The sequence below is a fragment of the Trichosurus vulpecula genome (genome assembly GCF_011100635.1).
Source record: "Trichosurus vulpecula isolate mTriVul1 chromosome X unlocalized genomic scaffold, mTriVul1.pri SUPER_X_unloc_1, whole genome shotgun sequence".
Taxonomy (NCBI): Eukaryota; Metazoa; Chordata; class Mammalia; order Diprotodontia; family Phalangeridae; genus Trichosurus; species Trichosurus vulpecula.
In genome coordinates this window covers 6,020,730-6,045,727 of record NW_023494377.1, presented here as the reverse complement: position 1 = coordinate 6,045,727, position 24,998 = coordinate 6,020,730, and positions in this window count along the sequence as shown.

Sequence of the window (24,998 nt, the reverse complement as noted above, 5' to 3'; positions counted from 1 at the left end):
GAAATGACTTATCCAAGGTCACAAACATAGGAAAGGTCAGAAGTGAGAGTTGAACCCAGGTCTACTGATTCCAGAGACTCTTCTATGGAGCCATGCTGCCCCTACGGCAGAGCAAGACCTTAAATCCAGCTCAAGTGGGCAGCCCACTGCAATCAGGCTGCAGGAAGTTCTCCAAGCCCAGAGTTGCATTGTCAGGAAACACCACATGAAATTGCATAGTCTTTGTTAGTCGAGAGATGGGTTGTGTGGACACTGGCCTGTTGCAAAGGGAAGTGGGCTGAATTCGGCAATTGGCTCAGAGGGCCCTTGCTCAAAGTGGCCTGGAAGATGGGGAGGGGCAGGGGCCATGAAAGCTGCAAAGTGCCAACTCTGGAGGAATCTGGGGAGGCCCCAGAACATGGCGACCAATGGGCCAATGGGCCCTGTTGACTGGCTCAAGCTGGGCATGGAAGACCCAAAGGTGGAATGGAACAGGCCAGTACAGACAATAACAGAAGAGTTAGAACGTAGAAAGTCAGAGCCAGAAGGGATCGTGGATGGTCAAACTTCCAAGATGATCTAGTCCAACTAGGTTTTGTCAAAATGGGTTCCTTTTCATGTGAGAAAGGACTCTGGAAGAATTTTCAGTACTGAGATTTTCCTTTTTAAAATGTCAACTATGAAATCATACCAGCATAAAATACCTCATTTGGTGATTTTCCAGTATGGAAATTGGCTCAATTTCCTTTATTTTGCTCTAAAAAATCCCAGGCCCCCTGTACCCTAGAGATTCTCCATACTCCTGACCCCCATGAGCAGCATTTATGGTTCCCCCTCCCCCAAGTTGTTCTGGGGACAACTGAGTTTGGGAAACATTGGTCTAGGTGAGGGTCGGGGAACCTGTGGCCTTGAGGCTGTCTAGGTCCTCAAGTGTAGCCCTTTGACCGAATCCAAACTTCACAGAACAAAATAAAAGGATTTGTTCTGTGAAGTTTGGATTCGGTCAAAGGGCTACATTTGAGGACCTAGAGGGTCACATGTGGCCTTGAGGCTGCAGGTTCCCCACCTTTGATCTAGACCAATCCCTTCATTTTAGAGAAGAGAAAACTGAGTCTTACAGAGGGAAAGTGACCCTCAGGCTCATAAAGTGCTGGGTCTATGCGGAGAAACAATGTAGAAAGAGCAGTGAATTTGACACCAGAATCAAATACTGCCACTGTTACTTATATGACCTGTGTTGGGAAGTTACTTAACTGCTCTGAGCCTCTCTGAAATGGATGCCATCTCCAGACTCCATGCTTTTGCCCTGGCTGTGCCCCCCATGCCTGGAAAGCTCTCCCTCCTCATCTCTCCCTCCTGGCTTCCCAAGCTTCCTTCAAGTCCCAGCTAAAATCCTACCTTCTACAGGAAGCCTTTCTCAGTCCTCATTAATTCTAAGTGCCTTCCTTCTGGTGATTTTTTTTCCTATTTCTCCTGAATATACCTTGTTTGTACATGGTTATTTGTACATTTTCTTCCCTGTTAGGCTAAACTCTTTGAGAGTAGGAACTCTCATTTGCCTTTCTTTGCATCCCCAGTGCAGAGTACCTGGCACATAGTAGGCTCTTACTCAATGCTTCTTGATGGACCAACTCTGACAGTTCACATCGTAAGGTCCTTTCCGGCTTTCACATTCTGTGTTCTAAGACTCCAACGGAGGACCTTGCCCAAGATTATCACATGGATGCTGCATATCCAAGCCAGGGCTGAAGACACCAGGACCAGCTCATTTCCCAGCATGCCTCACTGCCTTTCCTTGTAGTCAGGGGTTTCTTAAGTCAATCCAATAGTACCTTTGGGTAGATGGCTTTCAACAAAAAAGTGATTATGGCCTCAAAGAACCATGCCCGTCATTGAAATCACCATGAATCATGAAGGAATTTGCTTAGAACACCTCAGTATGACAGGGAATGTTTCAAAGCTGAATCAGTTGACTAGTAATAAAACAAGCAAATTGGACTATTTCCAAGTGACTACAAGAAAGCTGGGAAAAAGCAGCCTTTGCCCACAGCTGGCACTACCCATCCAAAGGCTTTGCAGCATCAAAAGCCATCAGTTGAGAATTCTTTGGTACCTTATCCAAGGGACCATTTTGGAATCACCTCACGATAGACTGAGCAGCTTACAAGACATCAGAGTTAACAACACGTGGCCCAGCAAAGCTTCAAAGAAGGAGTCACACAAGCTTAATAAGTAAGCCGAATCAGAAAGCTTCTAAACTTTGCCCACCTTTAGCCTCCTCTTTTAAGCTGAGGCAAATAATAAGCTGTCCCGGGGCCTCAGGACCTCCAAAGCAAGACAAACATCCCAAGGCCGCTGACACAAACACAAAAAGGATCACACAATATCAAACTGCCAATTTCCACTCTGGGGGTTGTTTGACCTCTAGACGGTTACATCATCTGACAGCCAGTTTCCTCATCTGTGCACAAAGATCTGGGGGTTTGTCCCAACTCTCTATAGCTTAGCAGCCCTTAGGAGGTGCTTGAGACATTTGGAGATTCAGTGACTTACCCAAGGTCACACAAGCTAGGCAAAATTTGAACCTAAGGCTTTCTTTCGCTAAGCCCAATCTATTCCATGGTGTTTCTCTCATCTGTAAAAGGAGCTTTAAGAAGTGGCATAGAGGGCTGGCCTCATACCTGGGTTCAAGTCTGGCCACCAACACATCCTGGCTGCATGACTCGGCAACTTTTTTGTTTTTTTGGAGGCGGGAAGGCAGGGCAATTGGGGTTAAGTGACTTGCCCAAGGTCACACAGCTAGTAAGTGTGTCAAGTGTCTGAGGCCAGATTTGAACTCAGGTCCTCCTGACTGCAGGTCTGGGGCTCTATTCACTGTGCCACCTAGTTGCCCTCTTGGCAAATTTCTAAGGCTATCTATCAGCAATGGGTCATTTGCTGGTCTCTGATGGTAGAGGGACCTTTCACACAGGGAGTTCCCTATACTAACAAAATTTTAGGATCATATACCCACCCCCGCCCCCATATCTTTTCATTCTATGTTGTACAGAGTGTCTTGTGAGAAAAGCACTTTACAAACTTTATAATGCTCAAGAAATGGGAATTATTCTCATGTCTTTCTCTGATATTAGATTCTAAGCTCTCCAAAGGAAATATTTGCGTGAGATCTTGCCTTGTATCCCCAATGTCTAGCCAAGGGCTTTACCCATAGACAGGCCTTAATAGATGGCTGTCAGATTGAAAAGTGTACTTTGTCAGCTTTCAAATTCCCTAGAAATGGGAGTTCTTAGCATTGCTGTTGACTTGTGACAATCTTGTCTCCACAAAGCCCTTGCTAAGAACTAAATACAACAATTTACCTAGAAAGGGAGGGGAGGGATGGGAAGCAAGGCTGAAGGGTAGATAGAAGGAAGTAGGGCTGGTATTTGGACCTTCCTATTGGGAAGATAGATGCTTGGCCAAAAAAAAAAACCTCCCAGAATCCTCCAGGGTTTAGTCAGAAGGTATAGTGAAACAGGAACCAATTCTGGCTCAAGTGCGGGAGAGTAGCCAAGATGGGGAGGGAACTGGAAAGCAGGCCAGCCATGGTGGAAGAACTGGGGAGATTTAGTCTGGGGTAAAGAAGACTTGGTTGGCTGTCTTCATGTCTCCAGATATTTGCAGGGCAGCCAAAGGGATTCACCTTGTTCTACTTGGCACCAGAGAGCAGGTAGAGCTCAGTTTAATTTAAAGGGAAATTTGCTCATAGTTTGAGCCAGGAGTGGGGAACCTGGGGCCCCCAAGGCCATGTGTGGCTCTCTAGGTCCTCAAGGGTGGCCCTTTGACTAAATCCAAACTTCACAGAACAAATCCCCTCTAGGTCCTCAAGTGCGGCCTTTTGATGGAATCCAAACTTCACAGAACAAATCTCCTTAATGAAAGGATTGGTTCTGTAAAACTTGGACTCAAGTCAAAGGGAGGCACTTGAGGATCTATAGGGCTACATGTGGCCTCGAGGCCATAGATTCCCCACCCCTGGTCTGAGCAATCCCAAAGCAAAATGAGCTTCTCTGATGCCTTCCCTTCATGTGAAGCCTTTATGCACAGGTTGGCAGGCCACTTGCTGGGCATGTTGTTGTTGAGGGGATTCCTGCTCATGGGCAGGTGTAATGGCAACCATGTTGGCATACCGAGGATGGCTGCTAGTGCAGGTTCTTTTATCTGCTTTACTAAGGAAAGATAGCTTTTCCAGGGGTCAACAATCTCTTTTAATCACATAAAATACAAACACAGGAATACAGAGCAGAGAAATAAAGACCAACAGACAGGGCTCTACTGCCTGAATCAAAGCTTTACATCCACCACTGAATCGAGAGAGCCTTTACCTTTGAGGAGTCGGAGAGCTCTGAACATACGGCTACTCAGAGTCTGGACCAGGGAATCAGAACATCTTTCTCATAAGAGAGCCCTTAAAGCAAAAGCTCACCTCTCAAAATATATACTCTTTAGGCTTAGTGCCTCACTAGAAATTAACAAAAGGTGTGTAAGCAAGCCTTCCTACAAGCAGGCAAGCTTCCCTTAATGGGCTCCACATGAGGCCTATTGATGGGCGGGGAACATCTTATTCCCCATTAACCTTATAGCAGGGTAGACTAGATGCTTCAAACCCTGAAGGTCTAGAATTACATGGATCGGGAGGTGATGAGCTTCCTGTCCCTGAGACACTTCAAGCAGAAGCTGGAGAACCCCTTGTGAGAGAATTCTTTAGTGTGTGAACAGTCATAGATCCATAGATTTCAAGCTAGAAGGAGCCTTAGAGATCTTCTGGTCCAACCTTTTCATTTGATAGGTGGGGAAAATGAGTCTTATGGAAGGGAAGTGACTCGGCCAAAGCTGGAACCTGGAGAGGTGAGAAGCTGGATGCAAGGAGATACATTAGGAGGCCATTCATTGCAAGTACCTTCAAGAGGTGATGAGGGCTAAATCAGGGTGGGGGCTGTGGAAGTACAGAGGAGGGGACATAATTGAAAGATGTTATATTTGGGAACTGAATGGCTTAGGGGGATGAGGAAGAGTGACCAGGGAGGAATATGGAGATTGTAAATGTGGGGTGGCTAGGATCAAGCAAGCAATCAGTCGGCGCTTATTAAGAGCCTACTATGTGCTAGTGTCTAGGCATATAAAGACAAAAAGGAAACAGTTCCTACTCTGGAGAATCTCACATGTAATGGCGGTGCCCTGAACAGAAAAGGGGAAGTTAGCAGAATCGGTGGCTTGGGTGGGGGGTGGGGAGAAAGAGATCTCTTGTAGACATCTTGAGTTTGAGATGCCTAAGGGACAGCCAGTTCAAAATGTGCAAGAGACAGTTGGTGATATGGAACCTGAGCTCAAGAGATAGCCCAGGGGTGAACAGATGGATCTGGGAGTCAGATGCAGGAAGATAAGAATTCAATCCATGAGAGAATTGATCCAGGCCACTGCGAGCCAATGTGGAGGGGGAAGAGGACCTCTCCAGGAAAGATCCTGGGTGCACTCCCACAGTGAAGGAGCGGCACATGGATGACAAAGAGACTGAGAAGGAGCGGTCAGACACAGAAGAGGAGTACAGGCAGAGAGCAATGTCCCAAGAACCCAGAGAAGGAGAAGGTGGTCGATAGTGTCGAAGGATGAAGCCACTGGATTGAACAATTAAGAGATCATTGGTGACCTCAGAGAGAGTAATTTCTGTCCCGTGGTGGTCAGAGGTCAGAGAGCAAAGGGCACAGGGTGAGAAGGAAGAAGAATGATGCCATGAGTCCAGTCAGTTGTTTGTTTCTAGGTGCTTGATGTGAAAAAGGAGGGAAATAGGACATTAGTCTGAGGAGTCAATTAAAGATTTTTAAGGACTGGAGTATGTCTGTAGGAGAGCAGCGTAGTGGGGAAAGAGGTCTGGCAATTAGAGAGAGAGAGGGAGGATGAGGCACAGTGAGCTGCGGGAGCAAGTGGGAGGTGGGAGGCTGAGGAGTGAGAGGCTGAAGTACTGGGAGGAGGGAAAGGGGGCCGAAGGGGAAAGGAGGCCCACTGCTGACATCTTCATCTGCTTCTGAACCTTCTCTGTACCACAGACCCCTGGGAAGTCTACAGATTCCTCCCAATCACCATCTGAAATGCTTAAAATCAAATCTATAGGATTAGGGAAATGTGGTTATTGAAAGGATTTTAAGAAAAACAAGCTTGTGGATCCCAAGGTCAGAATTCCTTAGTGCTCGAGGCAGGCAGATGGTGAAGTTGATAGAGTCAGGAAAACCAGAGTTCAAATCCTACCTTGGACACTGTGTGACCCTGGCTAAGTCACTTAGCCTCAGTTTCCTTATCTGTAAAATGGACACTTGTAAAACAGAACTAACTTCAAAGGGTTGTTGTGAGCTTCAGTCGATATTTTATATAAGTGTGTATGTATATATAATATTTATATATTACATATAATGAGGCAGCCCTCTGGAAACACACACATATGTATAAATTGAGGTAGCCTTCTATATACACCTACATAAAATAAGACAGTTCTATGTATATACATACACACATATAAGGACGCAACCTTCTGTATACATACGCAACATATATATTAATATACACACACATATATATGCACATATACGCACTTATGTAATCCTGGACAAGTCAATTCAGCCTGTTTGCCTCGGTTTCCTCATCTGTAACATGAGCTGGAGAAGGAAATGGCAAACCTCTTTAGTATCTCTGCCAAGAAAACCCCAATAGCAGTCTCCTCTGTATACATACACACACACACACACACACATGCACGCACACACACATACATATACATATATGCAAATATACATAATACACTTATGTAGGGTGTCTTGAAGGTCTTTTAATGAAGTTTTAGGCTTTAATCACTATAAACTGCCCCGAAGGCTTTTGCTGGCCCTTCCACTGGGGCCCCTGTCTGAGCCTGGCAACTTTAGAGGTCTGTTAGCTCTTCTCTTGAGAGCATGAGGCAGCAAAGACAAAGTCCCTGTCCCTGCCCCTGTCCCTCCCTCTCCACCACCATGAGCTGGCTTGGCTCAGGGGTGAAAGTAGGAGGAAGGTTATGAAGGCTTAGAAAGTCCCTTGGGCTGCAGCCTTCGGAACAGGAGAAGCTGGGCCTCGGAAATCCACAGTTGGAAGTCAGCAAGGCCAAGGGCTTCCATCCCAAGGATGCACTGTTCAATGTCACTGACAAGTGGTCATCTGGCTTCTGCTTGGGGACTTCCAGTGGGGGTAAACCTTGGCTTTGGGAACATTGCCTATGGCTGAGAAGTGTCTCCTGCCATGGCACCCCAATCTGCCCATCTGCCAGGACAGCAGCCTCCTCTACCTTTTGGTTCCTCCCTCCACTACCCTGGCCTCCCAGGTGACAGCATCAGCCTTGGCAGAGCAAAAGAGTAGGTGGCAGGGTTTGAGGCTCAAGGCCCAGGGCCTAGATTAGATTATGGTAAGAGTGGAACTAGGCCTCAGAGTAGAACCGGAGCTGGGCATGACCTCAGAGGCCCTCTAGTCCAACCCTCTTATTTTGCAGAGGTGGAAAGGGAGCCCGGGGGAGGGAGAAGGGACTAGTCCAAGGTCACCCAGATCATAAACACCAGAACTGGAATTTGACTCCAGGTCCCATAACGCCAAAGCTAACTCTTTCTGCCATGCTATGCTGTCTCTCATGATGTGAGTGCAGCTTGATTGAGAATCTTTCAGGGCTCCTCAGAATCAGAAGGCAACCCCTGGCTGGTGTGGGCCACTGGACTTCAAGCCTTGGACCATGGAAGAGGGAGGGGGAGGGGGAGGGGGAGGGGAAGAGCCAGCTACTCCAGGGAGGCCAAAAGCCAGAGTCCATGGCAATTTCTGGAGCAGGCGGGAAGCGGGTTGGGGAGGGAAGGGAGGGGGGGAAGAGGGGAGTTTCACAACCAGGGGGTTTTGTCATGACCCATCCAGATTTCCGTTGGCCAACCTCAGCCTTATCTTCCTGCTTTGGGCTTCCTCTTGCAGGAGCCCAGGGGCCCTTCAAAATCCCCAGCCTTCCTGCCTGCAGCCTCAGTGCCTAGCTCTCCTCTGCTCCTGGAGCTTCTCCTGGCAAACTTCAGGCTGTCCCCTACTCCCAGCTCCTACTCCTCCCATCTCTTCAGGTACAGTATTTGACTAGATCTCCTAGACCGGGCCAGAGAAGGGTGATGGGGTGGGTTGTGATTCCACTTCCAGACCGGGCCAGAGGGAGGGTGATGGGGGACTGCAAAGGGGGAATCCCTCCCTAGAGAAGGTCCTTTGGAGTCATCGGCTCCTAGATCTAGAGCTGTAAGGAACCTCAGAGGCCAGCTAGTCCAATCTCTTAATTTTATGCAGTGGAGGAAACTGAAGACCAAGGACAAAAGATGGCCAAGATCACACATAGGATCACGGGATCAGAGCTGGAAGGGACCTCGGAGGCAATCTGCTCCAATTCCCTTATTTTACGGCAGGGGAAACTGAGGCCCAAGGAGGGGAAGTTACTTGGTCAAGATCTCGAAGCCATTAAGCGGTACAATTATCTCAAGTCCTGTGACTCCACCTAAGCTAAGAGTAGGTGGAGGGGCCCTGCCCTCATCCTTTGCCTTTGATCCTACCTGGGGTTTGCTGGAAGGGGATATATAGGAGGGGAAAAGACTACTCCTTTCTTTCTTGGAATCCCTGAGGCTCCAGGAAAGGGGGCAATGCCTCCAACCCAACCCAACATTGGACTCTGTTTGGAGCTGCTCCCTTGGGGGAGTACAGGATAAAAATGGCAGACCAAGTCCTCTGGCCTAGACTGCTCCTACCTGGAGGGGTAGCTGCCAGGGGACTGGAACCAAATCTTGCCCCTATCAGCCCATCAAGGCCCCCCAGACTCCGGTGCTAGAGACAAGGCCGTCTGGAGTAGAGTGAGTCTGGGATGAGCGCTGGACTTGGGATCAGACAAGTTGAGGTTGGGTCCCTGCTTTGCCATTTACTAACTGTGTGACCTTAGGTAAGTCACAGCTTCCGTAAGTCTCACTTTCTTCCTCTGTATGATGAGGGTTTTAGCTCATAGGATCATAGTTTTTGAGCTAAAAGGTACCTCAGAAGGCATTGAGTCCAACCCCTTCATTTTACAGATGGGGAAATTGAGGCCCAGAGAGGCTGACTGTATTATCTCCAAGGTCTCTTCTCTCTTGAAATCCTATGAACATCCCTGGAGGTCACAGCATTGTTTCTAGAAGAGGGGAGGGAAAAGATATGAAATAATCAACTACCAAAGCCTTCTGGTAAATTAGGCTCTGAGACTAGATAAGAGAGTGCAAGGCCCTGAGGAGCCCTGGGACTCAGGTTTGGGAGGATTTGAAAGGCAAAGGCAGTGTAGGAGACATATCAGGAGCACAGGACCTGAGAGGGGAGGGAGTGAAAGAAGGTGGGAGGGAGTTAGAGGGGGCTCTGAGTACCTAGGTTGGGTCAAAAGGCAGTAGAAGGACCAGAAAGCATGTTCATTGCGGGTGGGGGGGCGGGCAAAGGGAGGCCTTGATGGCCCACCGTCAACTGGGGGGCGTGAAGTCAAGGGATAATTTCAGGGTCACTTTGGGCTCTGATGGATTTCCCAAGTTTCTAAATAGTGTTGGGAGTAGGGCTGGGGATAGGCTAGGACCGGCTTCTACTTGCCAGGATTTGTCGTTAACAAGGTTCGCTCCCTGACCTATGACTTCGGTCCCTACCTCAGAACTTCTCAGGGACTTCTCTCAATGGACCTGGAGGCTCCTCACCCCTTCGTTGGTTTTAGAGACCAGCAGGCCTTCTTCCCTTCCTATCCCAGAATTTCCCAACTCTCCGTAGGTTGCTTCCAGTGAGTGGCTTTGTGGCCCTCCCAGACATCTCTCCATTCCCTGGATGCCCAAAGGGTTTCAGGCAGCTATCCATCTACTCAGAGGATCATACCTGCCTCCCAGAGGTGCCTTTTCTGTCGGCCCTCCACCCCCAATCAGATTAGGCTTAGATTGCTCCTGGGACCCATCTTCTCATGACCCGGCCCTGCTTCCCAAAGCAGACACCACTGAAATTGTAAAGGTCTGGCCAAGCGCTGGCCCCTCTTTGGGCCTTGGCATTCTCCTATGGAAATTGGAGGGGCTGAGACAAGATCTCAAAAGCCCTTCCCAGCTCTGACCTTCCAGACTGTGAGTCATATGTACATGAATTTCAGAAGCCAAATCTTACAACCATGATGGCTTTCCAATGGTCAATTTGTCCATCCCCTTGCAGCAGTCTGAGCAGGTGGCAGTGTACACATGTGGGAGTGGGGTGGGCAGGAATTACTCCCGGCCTTCAGGGTGGGGCAGAACAAGAGGGGAGGCATCCAGGTCCTTTCCTAAGGACTTGCATTTCAGGCTACCTCCTAGCACTGGCTTCAGTTTCTCCTACTCTTCCACCTTCTTCACCTAGCCTTCCATGGGCCTGGGCAGATGCATTAATGGGTGGAGGAGAGAGGAGAGGAAGAGACACATTCTAGTTCCCCTTTCCCGCCCCCATCAAACCCTGCTTAGCAATCTCTGGAGAAGAAACCATCTCCCGCAGTCACCACAGGATGTCTTGGTGCCCTTCCCCCATTCTTCTCCATCACCCTCTCCCCTCTCCTTCCTTGGACTTCAAGGTTTCCCCTTTCTACCTTGCAGGGCAGTTGTGAAGGTCTAACCAGATCAGATGGGACAGTGCTTTGGAAAATTAGCCACAGGATTGCAGGGTGTAAGAGCTGGGCAGGACCTCAGACCCAATTGTTTAATAGTAGGAGAAACTGAGGGGAGGTGACTTGTCCCAGGCCACTTCCAAGGTGACATTCTATCCCACATCTCCAGACTCACAGACAATGGGAAAGTCCCTCCCCCTTCCTGGGCCTTGGTTTCCCCAACTATGAAATGAAGAGGTTGGGCCAGATGAGCTCTAAGGTCTCTTCCAGCTCCCAGGTTCTGTGGGGTGCTTTCCAATGCTGGAAAGATTCCGGGGCCCCTGAGAATGCAGGTGGAGTTGGGCTGATGGAGCAGAGGCACTTTCTTCTTGGGGGTGGGGTAGGAGGGGAAGTGGGGCTTAGAAGTCTGCTATCTCCGAAGTTGGGGGCATGACCACATAGTCCTCTTTCCACTTGTCAGAAAGGCCCACTGAGGCACCGAGCTGAGGATTCAAGGCCCAAGACCCAAGAAAGCTACTGCCCCCTCTTCTGCAGTGCAAGGTTGTACTTAAGCCAGAACACACTCACTTTCTCTCATTCTCTCTCCTGTTCTCTCTTTCTCTCATTTTCTTTTGTTCTCTCTCTTGTTCTCCTGTTCTCTCTCCCTTTCTCTTGTTCTCTCTCTCTCTCTCTTGTTCTCTCTCTCTTGTTCTCTCTCTGTGTCTCGCTCTTGTTCTCTTGCTTTCTCTCTCTCATTCTCTTGTTCTCTCTCTCTCTCTCTCTCTCTCTCTGTCTCTCTCTTTAACTCACCCCATTTTCCTGTGTGTATATGTCCATCTGTGTCTGCCTGTCTGTCTGTCAGTCTGTGTCTGCCTGGCTGTCTGTCTATCTGTCCGTCTGTGTCTGCCTGGCTGTCTGTCTGTCTATCTGTGTCTACCTGGCTGACTGTCTGTCCATCTGTGTCTGCCCGGCTGTCTGTGTCTGTCTGTCTGTCTGTGTCTGCCTGGCTGTCTGTCCATCTCTCTTTCTCCCCCAGGGCTGCCCCTTGCCTCCAGCTCCCCAGCCTCTCCTCTGACCGCAGGCCCGCAGTGCCACACTCCGTGTATTTGACAAGCTGAGTCGGACACTCCGTGTGCTAGAGTGTCAGTTTGTCAAATACCCCAAGTGAGACATTTGCCTAGCAACCCTGGACTGGGGCAGAGTGGCTGACCGATGGACTGTCCCTGCCAGCCTTGGATTTCCAAACCCAGACCTCCGGAGAGCAGATGCCAAGTGGATCAAGGGGACAGCTGTGGGCGGCACTTTCGGCTTGGCCCAAGGTATTTGGGAGGTGGTTGGAGAACATTCCTCAGATACTGTAAGAGCAGGGAGAGTCAGGAAAGCTAAGCTTGAGCCCCAACTCTGCAATTTTCTAGCTGCGTGACTTGGGGTAAATCCCTTCCCCCCTCAGTGGAAGCATCCATTGAATAGGCTCTTTGTAAATTGTAGAGCACTAGACACAAATGCATTATTAATAATCCCAAGACTCGGGGCAGCTAGGTGGCACAGTGAGTAGAGCACCGGCCCTGGAGTCAGGAGGACCTGAGTTCAAATCCGGCCTCAGACACTTGACATACTTACTAGCTGTGTGACCTTGGGCAAGTCACTTAACCCCAATTGCCCTGCCTTCCCCCTCCAAAAAAACCAAACAAACAAATATCCCAAGACTTCTGAGGCCTTCTCCTATTCTGGGAGTAGCTGGAGCCCTCTTTGGATGCTGCTCAGATCACAGAGTTTTATGGGCCCAGAAACAGACTACCCAGAGAGCTGTAGGGCCTATACCCTATCCCAAGGGGGAGGAAAGAGGGAAGGCCCAAGTCCCAGGAACATTATCTTGTGACCTGGCTTTGGGGGGCTGGACACTTTGTAACGGTCATCCAATCCCGATGGTCTCCCACATTGGGATGGGGGAAATAAATTTGGAATAGAGAAGCCAAGTCCACTCCTTGGCTCTTGATCTGTATTACCTTGCTAGAGTCATTTCTTCTTAAGACGCAACTTCTCCAGTTGTCAAATGGAGACGATCATCCCTGCCTTGCCTACCTCTCAAGGCAAGATTAAAATATATAATCTAGAAAGTGCCATACAAGTGGAAGTTAACATCATTGCTGTTTTTATCATTCCTGCTTATTCTCTGTTAGAATGGAAGCTCCTTGAGGGCAGACACTTTTGCTTTTGTTACTGTACCTGGAATATAGTAGGCACTTAATAAATGCTTGTTGATGGATTGCCTCATTAATGTGTCCTTAGGATGCCAGAGAGCTGTTGGTATTGTATATGGCCACAGTTACTCCTCTTCCTAAATCCCTTGTGCTTTTGCTAAGTTCACAACCACAGTGTCATCCTAGACTTCTGACTTGCCCTCACTCTCCATATCCATTTATTTGCCAAGGCTTGTCCGCCATCCTTCATTTGGACTCTACCCATCATCCCTCACTTGAGCCCTACCCATCATCCCTTACTTGGACTCTACCCATCATTCTTCACTTAGGTCCTACCCATCATCCCTCACTGGAGCCCTACCCATCATCCTTCACTTGGACTCTACCTATCATCCCTCACTCAAGCCCTAACCAACATCCCACACTTGGACCCTACCCATCATCCCTCACTTGAACTCTACCCATCATCCCTCACTCGAGCCCTACCCATCATCCTTCACTTGGACTCTACCCATCATCCTTCACTTAGGCCCTACCCATCATCCCTCACTCAAGCCCAACCCATCATCCCTCACTTGGACTCTACCCATCATCCCTCACTTGAGCCCTACCCATCATCCCTTACTTGGACTCTACCCATCATCCTTCACTTAGGTCCTATCCATCATCCCTCACTCGAGCCCTACCCCTCATCCCTCACTCAAGCCCAACCCATCATCCCTCACTTGGACTCTACCCATCATCCCTCACTTGAGCCCTACCCATCATCCCTTACTTGGACTCTACCCATCATCCTTCACTTAGGTCCTATCCATCATCCCTCACTCGAGCCCTACCCCTCATCCCTCATTCGAGCCCTACCCATCATCCTTCACTTGGACTCTACCTATCATCCCTCGCTCAAGCCCTAACCAACATCCCACACTTGGACCCTACCCATCATCCCTCACTTGAGCCCTACCCATCATCCCTCACTTGGGCCCCCTTCTCATAGTGGCTCACACAGCCACTCATCTTCCCCTTTCACCTGGAACATCTCCACAGCCTCCTGATTGTTTTTGCCATCTCAGGTTTTTCTCTGGATCCAACCCATCCTTCACATGGCTGCCAAAGTGATATTCCCAAAGTCTGAGGCTCATCATGTTGCTTTTTTGGTCAATAAACCCCAGTGACTCTCTATTGACTCTAAGATCCAGTGCAAACTCCTCTGCTTGGCATTTAAAGCCCTTCACAGTCTGGATCTCATCTATCTCTCCAGGACCATTAGACATCACTCTCCTTCCCACACTCCAAGAGGTCCAGACAAATTGGTCTCATTGCTACTCCTCCCATATTGCAATCCATCTGTCATTTCCCATTACCATGCCAAGGCCTGTTGTCCAAGGCAAGACATAGCCCTCTCCCTTCCTCCCCTCTACCTCTTAGGATCCCAAGTTTCCTTCAAAGCTTAGTTCAAATGCCACCTTCCACCTGAACTCAATTCTGATCACACCAGCTTCTAGTTCCTACCCCCAAATCATCCCAGATATATTTTGATATAACTTGTATATTCTTATGGCACATATCTTAGATATCTTGTATATACAAACTATGTGACCTTGGGCAAATTATTTAAACTTCTCCATGTCTTAAGCAACTGAGACTGTAAGTTGCAGAGAGGGTGCCAATCTGCCACTGTAGAGGGAGTTTCCTCTCCTGGGAGTGCCTTGTAGCAATTAAATCACAAGTCTAGTCCCTATCCCCATATGTACATATTATCTCCCACAAGCTCCTCAAGGACTGTTGTTGTTTTTCAGTCATGTCTGACTCTTCGTGACCCCATTGGGGTGTCCTTGGCAAAGATATTGGAGTGGTTTACCATTCCTTCCCCAGCTTATTTTACAGATGAGGTAACTGAGGCAAACAGAGTGAAGTGACTTGCCTAGGGTCACACAGCTAGTAGGTGTCTGAGGCCAGATTGAAACTCAGGGAGATGAATCTTCCTGACTCCAGGCCCAGAGATCTATCAACTTTGGCACCCCCTAGTGGCCCTTATCCTCAAGGCTAGAGACTATTTAATTTTTGCCTTTATTTTGCCCACACCTAGTACTGTGCCCAGCACCTCTTGGTGATTGATAAATGTTTGTTTGTTGATTGAATAATTGTGCCATATTGTTACAAACCAAACTCATGGATCCATGGCCAATACAGACCAGATTAGGGAACGATACGAGGGAACTGGCATCACTCATCCTACCTTGGAAACCATGGCTGTTCTTTGCCAAGGACTCCCTTTTCACTTTTATCCTTAATATTCTTATGTATCCTAATAAACATGAGAACTAAAAAGGATCTCTGAGATTATCATATAGTCTAAGCCCACTATTTTGCAGATAAGGAATCAGGACTGGAGAGTGTCCCTCTCATGGCTGTGGCCTTTGCCCATAGTCACACAGAGAAGTGGTGGAGCCGAGATTTGAATCCGTGTCCTCCACCTCCAGATTTCTTCTACACTCTGTTCACCTTCTCCACTTCCTCCCAGGCAGAGCTACACAAGGAGTCGGGGAATATTCCAAAAAGCTTGGCCCCATTCTACTACTTTCTAGCTCTCACTGCATGAGATGGGCAGCGAGGTGGTGCACCGGATAGAGTGCCAGGCTTAGAGTCAGGAAGATCTGAGTTCAAATCTGACCCCAGACACTTGCTGGCTATGTGACCTTGGGCAAGTCACTTTACCCTGTTTGCCTCAGTTTCTTCATCTGGAAAATGAGCTAGAGAAGGAAATGGCAAACTTCTCCAGTATCTTTGCCAAGAAAACCCCAAATGGAGTCATGGAGAGACAGATATGCCTAAAACGATTGAATGAAAACATGAGAGACAATAACCCAACAAGCCCTGGTCTTAGTCTTCCCCAATTCAATAATTGGTAACTGAGTGGAATGGAAGGAAATTGAAGTCTGAAGACCTGGGTTTGAGCTTTAATCACATTTACCAGTTTGGTTACCTTAAGCAAGCTATATAACCTCGGATTCTTACTTTTCTTAGCCATAAAATCAGTATAAGATCTACAGTACCTATTTCATAGGGACATTATGAGAAAAGCACTTCATAAACCTAAAAGCACCTGGCATGATACTTTAGAGAACAAATTAAATACTCCAAAGAGATGTGTCATTGGTGTATTTTCTCTTTCACTACAGTCTCTTCCTTCATGCGTTGCTTAAGCCAAAAACAACCCTTGTCACCCACTGGTCGACCTTCTGGAGAAAGCTCCTATTATTGGTATTAGTACTCATTACTTCTCCACTAAAGTCTTCTTTATTCCTCCTGGATGTAGCCCTGGGATCTCTTGGGTTATAAAAACTGAAAAGTTAGTAGGTACTACCAAGCTAAGGAAGTTTGGGGAATCTGACAACAATGGGCCCATCTCAGGATGAATCATCCCACAGGTGTTGGACAACCCGACCACGAACATTTTCAACCACGATCACTGTCAAAGATGGTGGGGTGAGGTTTTGTGGTCTGCATCGACCTCGATGAAGAAGGTACTCATCGATCGGTGAACTAATCAATCAAAAAGCATTTCTTAAGCTTCTATTCCATGTCAAGTGCAATGCTAGACATTGGCCAAGGGGACAAAAATAAATGTCTCTGCCCTCAAGGACCTTACATTGTGCCTGTATCAACAAACATCTTTTAAAGTGTTGAAGGAAATATCATAGGTGAAATTATGCTAATCTTTTCACAAATTTATTTCAACTCAGTTAGACTATAAGCTCCTTGGGGGCAGGGATTAGATCTTACTCATCTTTGTGTCCCCCATAACACCTAATGCAGGCCTCTGGGCATGGTAGGTGCTCAGTAAATGGGTGTTGACTGATTTATAGATTTTCCATTATACTCTGTGACTTTGGACCCTTTCCATCTCTGAGACTCAGTCTCTGTAAAGCAAAAAAGAGTTGGGCTCTATGATCCATAAGGTCCCACCCACATCTGAAATTCTGTGTTCCCAGGTCACATCAGGCACTAATATTCTGTGTTCTAAGGACCATCCCAGCTCTTTTATATCCTATGGCTTTGGGTCACTCTTGGTTCTAGTATTCTGTGTTATAGGTTCCCTTCTAGCTCTCATATTCTCTGTTCTAAGGTCCCTCCCAGCTCTGATGTCCTGTGACCTAAGGTCCCTCCCAGCTCTGACATTCCACATTCTAAGATTTGTTCATGTTCTGACACTCTCCGTTTAAGGTTCTTCATGGCTCTGATACTCTGTGTTCTTCTGAGATTGCTTCATGCTTCATGACTCATATCCGTAAATCAACACCAGTAGAACATTGATATTAAAAAGATGAACCTAGGGTTTCCAGGAGAAGCTCAGCATCATTAAAGAAACTATAATTTCCCAAAGGCAAGTCAGTCCAGTCTCTTTATCCTATTTAATTCTGAACCCAACTCACGGTCCATTTGCAACGTATGTCCAAGATATAAAAATATTTACTTGTTGGTGAGTGTGATAAGCTGTCCATTTAAAGGCTTGTTATCATCTCAACAATAGGTATTCTTCATCTACCTGGCTTTTCCTGTGTGTATAATTAGGCCTTACACTTGAGGGCTTCTGGATCTAATGCAGAATACTTTGCAATGATCCCCATCCCTAGGGGACTCCATGCTGGATCTCCACCGTGACCACAGTGAGCCCCCTTGCAGAGTCTAGACCTCCCCGTGTTATGCCTTGCTTGATATTAAGGACCAGAGGATCATTAAACAAGGTTATCTCTGTGCTTCCATCTCTTCAGCAACCTTGGCTAATTTCCATGTGTGCCTGGGCGATACCTTGCTGGAAGAGTGCCTTTAAGACAAGGTTTTTCTTTACCAAATCAGTCATTTTGATACAAATGTAAGCTCAGTGGTGGCTTCTGTTCTTTACATATTTCAACCAATTGCCTGTTATGGGACATTGCTTATCAAAGCCTGCTTGGTCATCAGCCACAATGGTCCCCATGAGTGTCCAGGTTATTCTCATACACATTTTCTATGGATGTGAACGTCTCTTTATCAGCCAATGGTTGCTGATGGTCCCTTGGTCACCTTAGTCTAAAATGTTCTCTATTTTTTTGAACTTTTAATGATACCTTATCTGCAAATCACTTTCCCTAGAGGACCCAGAGAACTATCCCTTGTAACAAAGACAAAAAAAGAAAAGGGAGAATAAAAGCAATTTAACAAAACTAATCAACACCTACCATTCCCCACCACCATAGAGAATGGAGGGAGGTGTATTTTCTCACCTCTTCTTCAAAGCCAAGGTTAGTCATTATAAAGACAGTTATTTCTTCCACATCATACCTTTCCCTATGGTGGTTTCGATTTATTGCTGGTGTCGGCAATAAGAAATTAAATGGGAATTTTGGGGGATTTTTGCATGAGATGCAGATGACACGCAAAGGCCAACAGACAACACAGAAAAAGTTGAGCAACTCAGATGTGTGTAACATATATGTATAGTATTGTATAATATAAATATATTTTATCATTTAATACCATAATAATTCAGACTTCTCTGGTATGAAGGGAGGGCCAAAACATTTTATGCAGATTTTCCGGATTGTGGGGGCACCGGGCCCCTAACCCCTACAATGTGGAAGGAATAACTATATAGAGAGTTCAGTTTCATGGGGTATTTTTTGTTCTCCATTTTTATTTTTGTGGACATTAGACATATTGTTTTCTTAATTACTTTTACTTCATTTATGATCTGCTGCTATGAGAACTTGGTCCTACCTCCAGATGACCCAGAGTACCTGAGGGGATGTTCTCAGTTCAGCCTGAGCCCATGCTAACTTAGCTAGTGCCCATAATCCTGGGCCCACTTTCCACTGTGGGAGACAGAGAATCAGCATGGCATACTGGAGAGGGCACTGGATTTGGAGTCAAGACCTAGTTTTGAAAACCACCTTAGACATTTACTAGCTCTATGACCCTACATAAATCACTTAATCTCTCTGCGCCTCAGTTTCCTCCTCTGATAAAAGGGAGTGGGACTAAATGGGCTTTGAGGTCCCCTCTAGTTATAGATTTAGAATTTGATGTGTAATGTCCTTAGGACTCAGTTTCCACCTCTGTAAAATGGAACAGGGGCTAAAGTGGGTTGGACTAAGTGGCCCCCGAGGTCCTTCCAGCTCTCGGATCTTGTGTGTGACCTTGGGCCCACTGCCTGTCAGAGCTGGCTTTGGGCCTGCTGTTGAGGGGAAAATAAGAACCAGATGGCTTGGAGACAGAGGTGCTTGCTTCTCTTCCCTCCTCTCCACCCTGCTACTAACAACTTGTGGGGCTGACTGTGGGTTCCGAGGTTTTATAATGGAAAGAACACTGGTGACCTACAGGGCTGCATCGAGGCTTTGGGAAGCATCGGGCTGGATGGTCTCTGTGCCAGATGTGCCAAGATAACCAGAGGAAATGCAGGCTCCATCCAGGAGCCATTAGTCTTCTAGGGGGAGCGAGGATCTCAAAGGCAGGGTCAGCTCACAGGAGGGCACATTTCTCCTTTTCTAATGGTCCAAACCGAATTTTAGACTCAGGTTTAAAACTAATGGAGTGTTAGCTTGATGATCCGGGATGTGCTGGAACACTTATTGTAGTGGTTTTGCTGTAAAACGTGTTTCCAGTTGGGGCTGAAATGTGGCTGAAAAGCCCGGCACTGGGGGCGGGTGCTCAGTAATCCCAGGCTTCTCCCTCTAGCCCACTTTTTCTCTCCCTTAGAGCAGGTTCGAAGTGAAGGTGGGATTGAAAGGCCTGCATTTGTGCTTCCTTCTTTCTTGTCCTTCTTGCCTTCCCCCTCCCCTTCTCCTCCTTTCCTCCCTGCCTTCCTTCACTCACTCAACCACTTTCATTCAGTATGTGTAACGTGAAGCTAATTTGTGTCCCTGGAAATCTGCCCAGAGCCGCAGATACAGAATCGGTGTCCTTCTTACTGAGGCACGGCATGGAATTAGCAGTAACTTCAAGTGAAAACAAACAAATTAGAGATAGACAGAGAGAGAGAGACAGAGAGAGACAGAGAGAGAGAGAGAGACAGAGAGAGACAGAGAGACAGAGACAGAGAGACAGAGAGAGACAGAGGCAGAGAGAGACAGAGACAAAGAGAGACACACAGAGAGAGACACAGAGAGACAGAGAGACAGAGAGAGAGATGGAGAGACAGAGAGAGAGAAAGACACAGAGAGAGACAGAGAGACACACAGAGAGAAATATAAACAAAGAGGAAGGAAAGAAGAGAGAAAGAAAGGAAAGAAAAAAGAAAGGAGGGAAGAAAGGAAGGAAGAAAGAGGGAGGGAGAGAGGAAGAAGAAAGGAAGAGAAGAAGGAAGAAGAAGGAAGGAAGGAAGGGAGAGAGGGAGGGAAGGAGGGAAGAAAGAAGGAAAAATAAAGAAATGAGGGAAAAAGGAGGGGAGAAAGGAAAGAAGTAAGAGGAAGGAAGGAGGAGAAGGAAAGAAGGGAAGGGAGCTAGAGAAAAAGAAATAAAAAGGAAGAAGGAAGGGAAGGAAGAATGAAAGAAATAAAGAAGTAAGGCAAGAAAGAAAAGAAGAAAGAGGAAGGAGGAAAAGAAAGAAAGAGAAAGAAAGAAAGAAAAAGAGAAAGACAAAAAAGAGAAAAACATAAAGAAAGGAAAAAGAATGAATGCTGAGCTAAGAAGCAAAAAACCTGGGTTTGATTTTCAGCCATGATACTTAGTTACTATATAAACAGTTAGACAAGTCATTTATCCCATCTGGGCCTTAGTTTCGTCCTCTGAAAAGTGTGGGGGATTAGACTTGATGACCTCTAAGGAGGTCCCCTCCAACTCTTCCATTGTAAATTCTATCTTCCACCAGGCCTGGAGTCAGGAAAACCCGAGTTCATATATGGCCTCAGACACTTGCTAGCTGTGTGACCCTGAGCAAGTCACTTAACCCTGTTTGTCTGTGCCCTCATTTGTAAAATGAGCTGGAGAAGGAAACAGCAAAGCACTCCAGTATCTTTGCCAAGAAAACCCCAAATATGGGCAGAAAGAGTCAGACACAATTGGAATGACTCAACAATAACAAAAGGGGCCCTCCCAGAGCCCCCTTCCCTCACCCTCAGCTCTGATATTCTGTATCATAAAATCCCTTTCAGCTGTTCTATCTTTCATTCTAAGATCTTTTCATGTTCCCACACTCTTTAAGGTCTGACTCTCTGTGTTCTTCTGAGACTGTGCCTTGTGTTCCATGACTCACATCCGTAAACCAACATCGGTGGAATATTTGTATGAAAAAAGACGAACCTTGGGTTTCCAGGAGTTCGGCATCATTAAAGGAACTTTCTAATTTCCCGAAGGCAAGTCAGTCCAGTCTCCTTCTCCTACTTAATTCAGGACCTAACTTGTGGTCTGTTTGCGCGTCTGTCCGTGATATAAAAATCTACTTACTGGTGAGCATTGAAAGCTGTCCATTTAAAGGCAGGCCATCATCTCGATAATAGGTATGCTTTTTTCTACCTGGATTTTCCTGTGTGTACCAGTTATTCCTTCCACATCATGGGGGTTAGGAGCCAAGTGCCTCCCTGAAATCTGGAAAATCCGTGTAAAATGTTTTGGCTCTCCCTTCACAGCAGAGAAGTCTGAATCATTACGGTATTAAAGAGAAAATATGTGGTATTATATAATACTCTACATATATTTTGTGCATTTCTGCGTTTCTAAACTTTTTCTGTGTCATCTGCAGCTTCCACGAAACTCCCCAAAATTCCTATTTGATTTCTTATGCCAACTGTAATGACAACCACACTGGCATACCCAGGATGGCTGCTAGTGTGGGTTCTTTTATCTGCTTTATTAGGAAAAAATAGCTGTTTCAGGGGTCAACAATCTTCTTTAATTACATAAAATACGTAAAGAGAAAATACAGAGAAGAGAAATAAAGACCAACAGACAGGGTTCTACCATCTAAATCAAAACAATATTGCTATATATACTTTACATTCACCAATGGATTGAGAGAGCCTTTACTGCTGAGTAGTTGGGGGTTGGGGAGGGGTCTGAATATACAGCTACTCAGAGTCTCCACCAGTGAATCACAAGGTCCTTCTCATAAGCAAGCCCTGCCAAAGCAAAAGCCCACCTCTCAGAATATATCCTCCTTAGGCTCAGTGCCTAATTAGAAATTAACAAAAAGGGGTGTAAGCCTTCCTACAAGCAAGCAAGCTTCCCTTAATGGGCTCCACGTGAGGCTTATTGATGGGTGGGGACGATCTTATTCCCCATTAACCTTACACCAACCTGTGATATACTAAAACCATAATGGCGAAAGTCACAATGTGGAAGGGATAACTGTAGTTAGGCCATATTCTTGAGGGCTTCTGGATCTTGTGCAAAAGAATGGGCAGTATTCTTTAACTTGATGCGATGAATTCAATGCCATCTACCAACAGGAGAATCTTAAGAATGCCACCATGCCTGGGGAAACCCTCTCCTCCTTGTACTCCATGCTGGATCTCCTCCGTGATCATGGTGAGCCCCCTTGCAGAGTCTAGGCCTCCCCATTTTATGCTTTGCTTGATGTGGAGGGTCAGAGAGTCATTAAACAAGGTTCTCTCTGTGCTTCTATCTCTTAAGCAACGTTGGCTAATTTTGATGCATGCCTAGGCAATGCCTTGCTGGAAGAGTGCCTTTAAGATGAGGTTTTGCTTTACCAAATCAGCCACTTCGACACAAATGTAAGCCCAGTGGTAGCTTCTGTTCTTTACATCTTTCAATGTGTGATGGTAAGGCCGTGGCCTGCCATGGAATATTGCTTATCAAAGCCTATTTGGTGTCTGAGGAGAGATAAGTCCCTCTGATCACCATTCAAAAGAAGGTAGTGATCTGAGTCCCAGAGACCTCATAGGGTGGACAACAAACTCATCCCAAAGGTGCTAACTGGGAATTGGGGGCCAGACTTTCCACCTGAACCCTCCTTCATCCCTCCTGGTCCTTCCCCCTTTACCTACATTTACTTTCCCCTTGGTCAATTCTGTCTTGGCATTTCACCCCATCCCCTACCTCCCCCACGTCCAGCCACACAGAGCCTACAGGTCAACCCGGTATGATCTGTGGATGCTACCCAAATTGGAAGGTGGGGGGTAGGGGAAGGAAGCGAAGCACCCGCCCCCGACATGGGCCCATAGGGCCCTGACCTTGCCTGTGATTTGGGGCTCTTTGGTAGCCATCACGAGATCACAGGACCTTTGAGATGGGAGGGCTCTTCGGAATCAGAAGTCTACCTTCCCCTCTGTCTTTTATAGAAGAGGAAACTGAGGCAGCAACTTTGTCATTGGGAATTTGCCTGAGCTGAGCTGGTGCATGCAGTCTGGTGCCTCCTGGGCATGGGCATGGCATTTTGACCTCAGCGTCTTCCCTTCTGATCCTTGCTTTGCTTCCCCTGTTCATCCCATCTCTCCTCTCTCTCACTAAATGATAGGTGGGAGGGTCACTGGTCAGGGTTCCAGGTAACAGATGGTAGAAGGGGCTCCTTTGTGCCTTGCATTGAGGCCCAGACCTCTTAAGACTTCTTAACTCTCCGAAGAAACTACTCCCTCAGCTTTCTACCTTGTTCATGGAGAAATCTAGTAATCAGGAGATGTGAAGGCCTGACATTAAACTACCTGCTCATCAGAGTGAGAAGAGAAAGGGAAAGGGTTGAGATCATTGGATCATAGACCCTATGGAAGTGAAGGGACATGTCCAAGGTCACACATAGGATCCTAGACCTAGGGCTAACAGGGACCTCAGAGACCACCTAGTCCAACCTCCTTGTTTTACAGGGAGGAAACAAGCCTAGGGAGGGAAAGGGACTTGTCCAAGGTCACACATAGGATCCTAGACTTAGCACTAACAGGGACCTCAGAGGCCAGCTAGTCCAACTTCCTTGTTTTACAGGAGAGGAAACTGAGGCCCTGTCCAAGATCACACTAGGCTCCTGGATCCAGAGCTGGAGGGGACCTTAGAGGCCAGCTTGTCCAACTCAAGTGACCTGATCAAGACCACATGGGTAGTAAGCTGTCAGGGACTGAATCTACCATCCATGACAGATGTTCCATTTACCAGCTATGCAAGGCCCTTTATCTCTCCTCATCTGGAAAGTGGGGACACTAAGGCTTCATTCTTTACCTCAAAGAATGGTTCTGAGGGAAGTGTTTTGTAGCACTCTATAAAAATGAGCCACTCTTGGGATTATTGCTAAGACAAGCCTGGCAGCAGGATATGTGCCTGGGAAGAAGATATCATAATGGCTTCATTTGGGGGTCTTGCAGAGCTGACAGTGGAGAGATCATGGGACTTGGAGTCAGGAGGCCCTGAGTTCAAACCCGACCTCAGATGCTTGTTAGCTATGTGACCCTGGGGAAGTCACTTATGCTTTCCGTGCCTCAGTTTCCCCTTCTGTAAAATGAAGATAGTAATAGCACGTACCTCTCATGATTGTTGTGATGATCAAATGAGATCACATTTATAAAGTGCTTTGCAACCCTTCCAGCACTACACAAATGTGTGCTATCATTTAAATCAAAATTACAAGTGATCTAGCAGATGATGGAAAGACACATGGTGCAATGGAATGAGTACTGGGATAGGGCTTGGGAGATCTGAGTTCGAATCCAAATCTTACCACTCGGTAGCTGTGTGACCTTCAGTACCTGTCTTTGCATCTCTGTACCTCAGTTTCCCTCTCTGCAAAATGAAGGGGTTGGACTTGTTGTTGTGTTTGTCCTTCGTTCTTGAAGAGGACCATGACATCAGGGAAATGATGACATGACTTACAGTTGACTTTGATTTGAGGGAGGAAGGACTGTGCAAGGTCACCAGCCTCACCTTCTCTTCCAGAGCCATCAGGGTCCAGTGGCCAGATATTCATCAGGATGACTGGGGATGGCCCAGGATGCAAAGGGTTGGACTAGACGGTTTCTGAAGGCCATTCTATAGAGCTCTTGAGGCAGGATCCTATGTGTGTCTTTGGGCAAGTCCTTTCTACTGTAAACTGAGGGTAATCCTGTCAAGCATTTAAATATGTATGGTGCTTTAATGCCTGGCACACAGGGTAGGTAGCAATATATCACCAATGAGGCCTTAGGAGCAAAAAGGCAGATGTAAAACAGCATCCAAGAAATGTGGGATTACAGAAAGGGAGGTGAGGCCTT